We start from the raw sequence: 8814 nt of genomic DNA on the forward strand, positions 1-8814 counted from the left end.
TTTTTTTTTTTTTTTTTTTTTTTTGAGACAGAGTTTCACTCGGCCACTCAAGCTAGAGTGCCACGAGAGGATCTCACACTGGTTAAAAAATCACTGCTCTAGAACCACCACAGAGCTGTATTAGGGTTTTCCAGTAAAACGTAATGAGTAAGACCGATGTGTAGTCCCAGCTACTCGGGAGGCTGAGGCAGGAGAATCCTTAAGCACAGGAGCCCAAGGCTGCCCTGAGCCGGCACCAGGAGTTCTCTACCTCCCAGGGTGCCTACTATCAGAGTGAAAATGGGAATAGCAACAATGACAACAAAAACAGGTATAAATTTAACCAAGGAGGTTAAAGTCCTGTACAGTGAAAACTAAAATATCAAAAGAAATGGAAGACAACACAAATAGATACTCCATAAACTGGAAGATTTTAAGATGTCAGTATTATAGTTTTATAGACTCAGTGCAATCCCTATTAAAATTCCAATAATATTTTCACAAAAGCAGGGGAAAAAATCCTAAAGTGTATATGGAGCCACAACAGATCCCAAAGGGCCAAAGTGATCTTGAGCCCAGAGTGCAGAGCTGGGGGCGTCACACTCCCTGACGTTACAACGTCCGGGCGCAGCCTGGGGGTGGGCGTCACAACGTCCGGGCACAGCCTGGGTACACAGAGCCAACGGTGCGGGATGGAGTGTCCAGAAATAAGACAGCTGACTCAGTAAAGGTGCCCAGAACACACAATGGAGGGAACAGTGTCTTCCGTAAGCACAGTCAGGAAAACTAGACAGCCACAGGCAGAGGGGAGACTGGGTCTTCCCCTCCCACCACACACACAGATCACAGGCTTACGTAGAATGCCCGAAACTGTGAAACTGCTGAAAGGAAGCACAAGGCAAAACTCCACAATATTGGTCTAGGCAACCAAATCACAAATGACAAAAACAGACAAATGGGATTGCATGAAATGAAAATGCTGCACAGCAAAGGAGGCGGTGGGGAGAGGGACCCTGGGACCAGACCGTGCTGCTAACGGGCTCCAGCACTCAGGAGCAGGAAGATAGCCTGATGCAAACTGCCCAGAGGACCCGGAGGGACGTTTCTCAGAAGACAACATGCAAATGTCCAACAGGTTCAGGCGTCGGACGCTCAGCATCACCAGCCACCAGGGTGTGGAACTAAAACCACGAGGAGATTCTCCCCCTTGCCTGTTAAAGGCTGTTATCAAAAAGATGGGAGAGACATTGGTGGGGACCTAGAGATGGCAGTCCTGCGTGCTGCTGGTGGGAATGTAGATTTGTACAGCAATTATGGAAAGTGGTGTGGAGGTTCCTAAAACACCTAAAATAGAGCTTCTGCATGACCCAGCAATCCCAGCTCTGGGTGGATAGCCAAGGGAAATGAATGTGGTAGGTCAAGGAGACATCTCATTCCACATCCAGTGCAGCAGTCACTGTAGCCAAGATGAGTCCAGCTGAGCTCTGAAGGGCGGGCAGGGGAAGAAAATATGCTTTACACAAGGTGGAACACCAGTCAGCTTTAAGAAAGAAGAAAATTCTGTCATTTGAGCAACATGGATGAGCCTGGAGAATAGTCAGCTGAGTGAAATAAGCCAGGCTTAGACAAATACTGTAGGACCCCACCTAAATACAGGGTGTCCAGAGTGTGTACACACTTAAGAAAACAAAACTGTATTAAAGTTGTCATTCTCAAGTCAGGTTCAACTTCTGCCATCACAAGAGATACAAGATGCGATTCACAAGGTAACAGATACTCTCAGTCTAACTATTACACTTTTGATACAGTTTTTCCTTTCTTAAGATGTACATACATGCTTTCGACACCCTCTGTATGCCATCAAAAAAGCCAAACTCAGTAGAGAGTAGAATGGTCATCACCGATGCTGGGGTCAGGAGAGGGGAAGGGAAGAAATAGGTGAGTCAGGGTCATAGGGCAGAGTCTCAGGAGGAGAAGTACATCTTTGAGATCTGCATAGCAGCTGACTGTCATTAGGAATAATGCCTATTTCAAAATTGCTGAGTGTAAATTTCAAGTCTCACAACAAAAATAAGAGATGTGTTAGCTTGATTTACTCACACCACATTATATACATACAACATCACAGTGATCCCCATGAATGTAATTTTTCAATTAAAAATAAAATGAGGGCATTCGTCGAGAAAGAGTAAAGTCCTGTCATTTGGAATGGAGCATCCAAGAGGACCCTGATGAAGCTGGAGACACGGGGCTCCTCAATTCTGATGAGTTCTGTCTGCCTCTGTTTGTCCTGCCAGCTCAGGTGGCCTCCCTGCCCCTCAGTGGTGGCCTCTCCACCCATCTGAAGGGGTTAACCCTCCTTCATGGCCTGAGGAACCAGTCCTGGGCCCCAGAGCAGCTGTGAGCAGACAGCTGATTCTCTCAGGACACACCCTCTCTGCTTCCCAATCTGTAACTGGACTCAAGTCCCGCAGGCCCCAAATGGTGAGGTGCAGATCGTGGCCTGTGAGGGGTGCAGGATACTCCAGAACTACTTGTAGTTTCTTACTTAAATGAGAAGTCTGGAGAATGTGTGGGACGAACAGTGGGATGGAGGGGGAAAGGAACGGATCGTCAACTTAGGTCAATTTATTGACGTGGGCCCACCACCCAGAGTTGTTGTCACGTGTGGAGGTTCAGAAAGGGCTGTAAGTGGCCGCTGCGGCACCATCGAAGGACGGCACGGAAAACACACTCGAGAAACCAGGTCACCCTCGGTGAAACACAGCAGAGGCAGGAAGAGGCTTCGGGAGACAGGAGGAAGAAGGCTGATTGAAGCCCTACTCGCCCCCGCAGAGAGGGTCCAGGAGGCCAGCCTCTGTCCAGTACTGTGAGAAACAGAGCCAAGGGCCCCAGGGAGCTCCAGCTGCTCTTATCTGCAGCCCACACCTGACCTACAGCCAGAACTACAGTGTCTCAGGTGGGGAACGTAAATGCTATGGGACTAATTGTCCAGGGTGCAGGCCAGGTGGCAGCACTCAGCCACCCAGGCAAGTGGGCACGGCTGCCACAGGGTCGGCAGCAAAGCCGCCTTCAGAGCACTCTGACCCACAGACCTGCGGTGCTGGCTATGCAGTCATGGTGTCCTGGAATGACAATACAGAGGCAGCTTCTAAATGCTTACTCTGATCTGCGTAAGCAGAAATCTCCAGGTCACGTGAACAAAAGTATCACTGGAATTACAAGCACAGAATCAAGGACCCTTGACCAGTTTCCAGACTTGAGCCTGTTTATGGGCCCAGAACTCTTTGAAGGAAGACCCCAGCAACTGCTGAGAATTGAAGCTGCCAATCTTTTCCTGGACTTTCCCAAAGAGACAGGGGGCCCTTTGCCAGAGTGACTGTGCTGTGACACTCATGACGCCATGCTGAAAGCTTCACTCACAACCACCTGAGTGGTACAAGTGGGAGAAGCACATCTTCCCGGCTGATACCCACTTTGTAGGATTTAAGGATTGAGTTTGATGAGAGCCACTATCAATCAGAGGGGAAAGCTATCGGACAGGGGACAACAGGTTTCACTATAGAATAAAATCAGTCGTCAGTGAGTTCAGGTAAGAAGGAAACAGACTACAGAGAAGCAGAGAGGGAAGGGACCGGCAGGTGTGCGTTCCCTAAGGGCTGGGAGAGCAGGACAGGGCCTGGCCGGGCTCCTCTGGGCAGAGCACACCCTGCACTGCCCCCGCCCCCCGCCAGCCCCTCCATGGTCCCCACCTCCCGGCACTGCTCCTAGATGAGAAATCCCCCAAGAGCAGATGGAGGACGGAAACGGCCACTCCGCCCAGGTGAGGGGTCTGAGGAAAACTCTAGGGAAGGATTCTGAGGTACCAAAGCCAGAGAGGAAGTGGAGTTATTGACAAAAAGGATGGCATGGAGCCTGCTGCTTAGAGGAGCCAGGTGAGACGCAGCAGGGTCGTGGCCTCGATTCTCCCCCAGGCTGGGCTGCCGGGGTGAACCAACACCCGTGTGGTTGAGATGTGTTATCTGCACAGCTGCCGCCCCCCGCCCCCAGCTCACGGGGCCTGCTGAGAAGGCCAGGGCTGTGCCGGGTGTGGGTCAGTGGCCTCCCTGCCCACCCCAGAGCGGCCCCACCGCACAGCTGCCTCTGCGCAGAGCAGCCGCGACCTCGGTGGGCAGCTCTGCCCCGCATCAACACCAGCCCGTTTGCAGGCCCTGCCAGGACAATCCGCTGTCCTCAGAAACCGCAGTGCATTTAAACGGCGCTGGGGCTCAGCCTCCCAGCACCCCGACTTACCGTCTTTGACACACAGCCGTGTAACCTGCAGTGGCGTCGTCACCGCCGTGCGCAATCCTGTCTGTCCCTCCACACCCACAGCCGTCTCAGTCTCAGGCCTGGCTGTTTCCGCAGGGGCCTGAGTCCTGCCTGAGTCCAGCCCCGTGGGCCGCAGCTGCACTGCCGGTGGTGGTGGTGGTGGGGAGGGGGGCTCCCTGTTCTGCTGACCAGCTCCTGCCGCCCGCCTGTGTCCGCTGGTCCGGCTGCGGGGCCTCGCCGGGCTCACCCTCCAGCACACGCTCCTCCTGTGCCAGCCTCCCGCTGCCGCTGTGACGGGTCACCTCAGAGCTAACGACCTAAAGCAGCAGAGTCGGCGCCCCACAGTTCTGCAGGTGAGAGGTCAGCGCCTCGCCATTCTCCTTGGGCTAAACTGAGGCACCAGCAGGCCCCTGCCTTCCCTGCAGGCTTCAGGTGAGGCCTTTCCTCGCCCTTTCCAGCCTGGGCTCCTGGCTCTTCCGCCCTCCTCACACCAGCGACCTGCCCTCTGGCCGTTCATCCTCCGCCTCTCGCTCCCTCCCGCTCCAAACACACCTCCCCCGGGGTTAGTACCCGCCCTGCTGCTGGGCCCACCTGCCTCATTCATCTCCCCTGCTCAAGGCCTCTAACTTATCACAGCTGCAAAAACCCTTTTCTGGACATCTTGGGGGAGGGGAGAGGTAACCTGCCCACCATGCTCCGCCTCCTTCTAACCCACCTGTGACTCTCATCGCCCCATCTCTGCTACCTCCCTGCTCTCCCCCACCTCCTTGGCCAGGTCACTCTTACCACTCTCCTCACCCCATCTCCGCTGCCACCCTGCTCTCCCCCACCTCCTTGGCCAGGTCACTCTTACCACTCTTTTTCCACCTCAGGTGTTTTGTCTGTTGGAGGCAGCGTCTCACTCCGTCACCCTGGACAACCTCAACCTGAGCTCAGGGCAACCTCAAACTCCTGGGCTCAGGTGATCTTCCTGCCACAGCCTCCCCAGTACCTGGGACTACAGGAACCGCCACCACACCCGGCTAGTTTTTCTATTTTTAGTAGAGATAGGGTCTTGATCTTACTCAGGCTATTCTCAAACTGCTAAAACTCAAGGAATCCTCCTGCCCCAGCCTCCCCAGTACCTGGGACTATAGTCACTCACCACAGCACCCAGCTAGTTTCTCTATGTTTAGTAGAGATGGGGTCTCGCTCTTGCTCAGGCTGGTCTCGATCTCCTGAGCTCAAGGGATCCTCCCACCTCAGCCTCTCAAAGTGCAGGACCACAGGTGTGAGCCACTGCACTGGGCCACCATACTCCATACTGGGTTTTATGCTCACGCTCTGCTCTGGGACACGCAGCATCTGATGTCTGGTTGTTGTCTCCTATACACCCATACACAGGCACCCAGCCCTGGTGAGTCCGTCTTGCTGTTCCCCCAGGATATTCCAGAGGAGTCAGTTCTGCCATGGACATTGATGCTGCTGGTGGGGACCAGGACACAGGGCTTTCAGACATCCCAAGGAGGGGGTCATGGCCAACCGCAGCTGCTGTCATGGTTAGGGGAAATCGACTAACAGTCATTATTAAATTTCATTTATGGGCGGCACCTGTGGATCAAAGGAGTAGAGCACCAGCCCCATATGCTGGAGGTGGCAGGTTCAAACCCAGCCCGGGCCAAAAACTGCAAATAAATAAATAAATTTCATTGTATTTTAAATTTGAATGTGAATTTTCTTTAATCAAAATTCTACTTTAGGACAAAAATCTGAGAGCATTTCTATCTTCTGACCAACCGTCTACTAGCTTTTAAACATACTTTAGTAAAGATAATCGCTGTGCTGCAGATAAACAAGATTATATAATCGCACCAGGTGTCATAAATGTGGCAAGACTAAGGAAGAAAAACAAAAACCCATTCTCAAGTGTCCTGAGCCTTAAACTGCTCATGGGAGAGCCCATTACCTGAGGCAAGGGTGGTCACCTGGGCACAAGGCAGGTGACGGGAAAGCTGGTTTCCTGCTCCTATGGTTACGTTGCTGCTGTGCCTGGCGCTAAAGCCTTTGTTCCCGGTAATTATGAAGAGTTATGCTCCTTAAAACAGCAGACAAAACCTATTCCCATGTTGCCAGGTCCCCAGGCAGAATTCCCCACTCACAAAGGACATGGTCACACTGCCCACAGAAGTCCTCAGAGAGCGACAGGCTTCAGAACACAAGGGCACAGCAGTCACCCCGAGTGGGGCTGGATGAGACTGAAAGGGACCAGGGTGACACACAGCAGGTATGAGTCAGGCACTGCTGCGGTGGCAAAGTATCACTGATGTCTTTAAGGGTCTGACATCCCCCAAGAATTTAGTGAGCAGAGGGGATGTGGGCAATAAGTGAATGTTTAAGACATTTGCATGAAATTATCACAAGTAGGTTCCAGGGCAGGGAAATACAAGGCGTTGACAGAAATAATAAAGGCTGCAGAGCAGAGGCCTGAAGGGTGGTTCCCCTGTTTATGACACACCCAACAGGAATTGGTCACTGTGATGAGGGGCACAGAACTTGTGGCCTTCCTACGTGTGAAGAAGAAAATGATGAAACATATGTGGTGGCTATATGCATGATCACTACGTAATCTTTCAACTGTCCTGTATGTTTGAAAAATTACCTAATAAAATACTGGAAAATTAAAGGAAAATAAAGACTGTGAGATCTTGGAGCTATGGAACAGTGAGATGAGCAGTTCTAACTGCCGGACTCCCGAGACATGCAGGAACAAGCTAGACCGAGGTCTCCTGCGGGTCTCTGAACGCAGGCTCACTCCTGCAAAGAATAAAACTTTGTTTCAGCAGACACAGGTTTACATGACAGGAAAGGGGGGCGTGTGCACGTAGCCAGATGCAGGTAAATACCAGCAGAGCACCTGGGGTGAGAACGGGGCCCTGGGAGCTGGAAACTGCTGGGGGACGGGAGCTTTGAAAGCGACTCTTAAGAAATGGGTGGGATTTGGGGAGAAGTGGTTGTCAGAAAGGAAATTTAAAAATTGATTTTAAAATTCACATAGAAATGCAAAGGATGCCAAATACCCAAAAACAACTATGAATAAGGACAAAGTTAGAGGACCCACCCCCTCGGATTCCAAGACGTATAAAGCTATTCAAGCACAAAGTGTGGGATTGGTGTAGAACAGGCAGAGAGAACAAGGACCAGGAGAGAGTGTGTCCAGAAAAAGACAACCCCCAGACAACAAACCGATTTCCAGTAAAGATGCACAGGCAATTTGGTGGAGAAGGGATCTATTCAACAAACAGAGCTGAAAGATTAGATGTCTATCTGCAAAAGAGGTTCTCAGATCAGATCACACACCACGCACCCCAAACCCTCCAAATTCTGCGTAAACCTCAATGGAGAACCTGAAACTATGAAACTTCTAGGCAGGACGAGCCCTTTCTGACTTTGGTTCAGCAAAGCTGCCTTCTCTGTGACCTTAAGAGCCTGATCTGTTAAGAAGGGAGTTGGGGTGGGCTTCATCCGAACAAGGACCCTCTGCTCTTCAAGACACCGGTAAGCAAATAAAAAGATGAGCCACAGACAGAGAAACGACCTGCAGGGAGGAACCTGATAAAGGACTTACACCCACAATTCAGTGATAAAGCAGACTCCCCGAAGAACAGTGGGCAAAGACTGGAAAAGACACTTCACAAAGAAGAACAAGCAAAGATGCTGAACACCATGACAGATGCGTTAAAGAGCTCAGTGACAGACTCGCACACTTGCATGTTAGAATGGGTGAACTGCAGGACACGCTGGAGCAGGCATCCTCAACTACGGCCCGCGGGCCACATGCAGCCCACCTAGGACGTTTATCCAGCCCACCAGGTGTTTTTGCCGCCGCTGTCTGTCCTGCTTAGCAGCCGACTCATCCCGGGGCCTGCAGTCCGGCCCTCCAATGGTCTGAGAGACAATAAACTGGCCCCCTGTTTAGAAAGTTTGAGGACCCCTGAACTGGAAGGACAGAAGTTCCCAAGTGGCCACAGTAGAGAGGAAGCTTAAAGCCAGAATGATGAGCTGATCTGATGTGTGTGGCAGTGCCCTGGGGGGTCATAATGTCCATTCAGAAAAGGGAGGTCACCTGGCTCTCTGGAAGGGACGGCCTCAGCTGTGCTGAGTTGGGGTGGCACAGGTCACACAGAGCCCCAAGGCCATGACTCCATCACTGAGTGACAGAAGCCAGTGCAGAAATCTGAATCACTGAATGACAGAAGAAGCCACTGCAGAAATCTGAAAAAGGGAGAAACCTGGCAAGTTACATTTAAAAGAATCTCATGGGCCTCTCTGTTGAGAGTTCTTACAGCAGGGTCACAAAAAGTAGCTCAGCAGAGGGGCCACTCAGCGCCTAATAAGTGCATTGTCATCTTCTGTAATGGCACAGAGTCCTCTGCCAGCTGTGCCCATGCCCAGCTAAGGGTCGTGGCTAATGCCCCCTCCTCTTAAGAATCTCCCTTGGTCAAAGCAGAAACCACCTTACTCTGACTGGCTTGAAGGTACAAAAGT

At 51.7% G+C, this 8814-nt stretch overlaps 1 pseudogene; it reads left to right on the plus strand.

The window, feature by feature from the left end:
* Positions 1–6735: 6735 nt before the first annotated feature.
* Positions 6736–6856, plus strand: LOC111721948 (annotated as a pseudogene).
* Positions 6857–8814: the final 1958 nt, after the last annotated feature.

This window comes from Otolemur garnettii, unplaced genomic scaffold, assembly GCF_000181295.1.
Source record: "Otolemur garnettii isolate 467f Iridium unplaced genomic scaffold, OtoGar3 scaffold00205, whole genome shotgun sequence".
In the NCBI taxonomy this organism is placed as follows: Eukaryota; Metazoa; Chordata; class Mammalia; order Primates; family Galagidae; genus Otolemur; species Otolemur garnettii.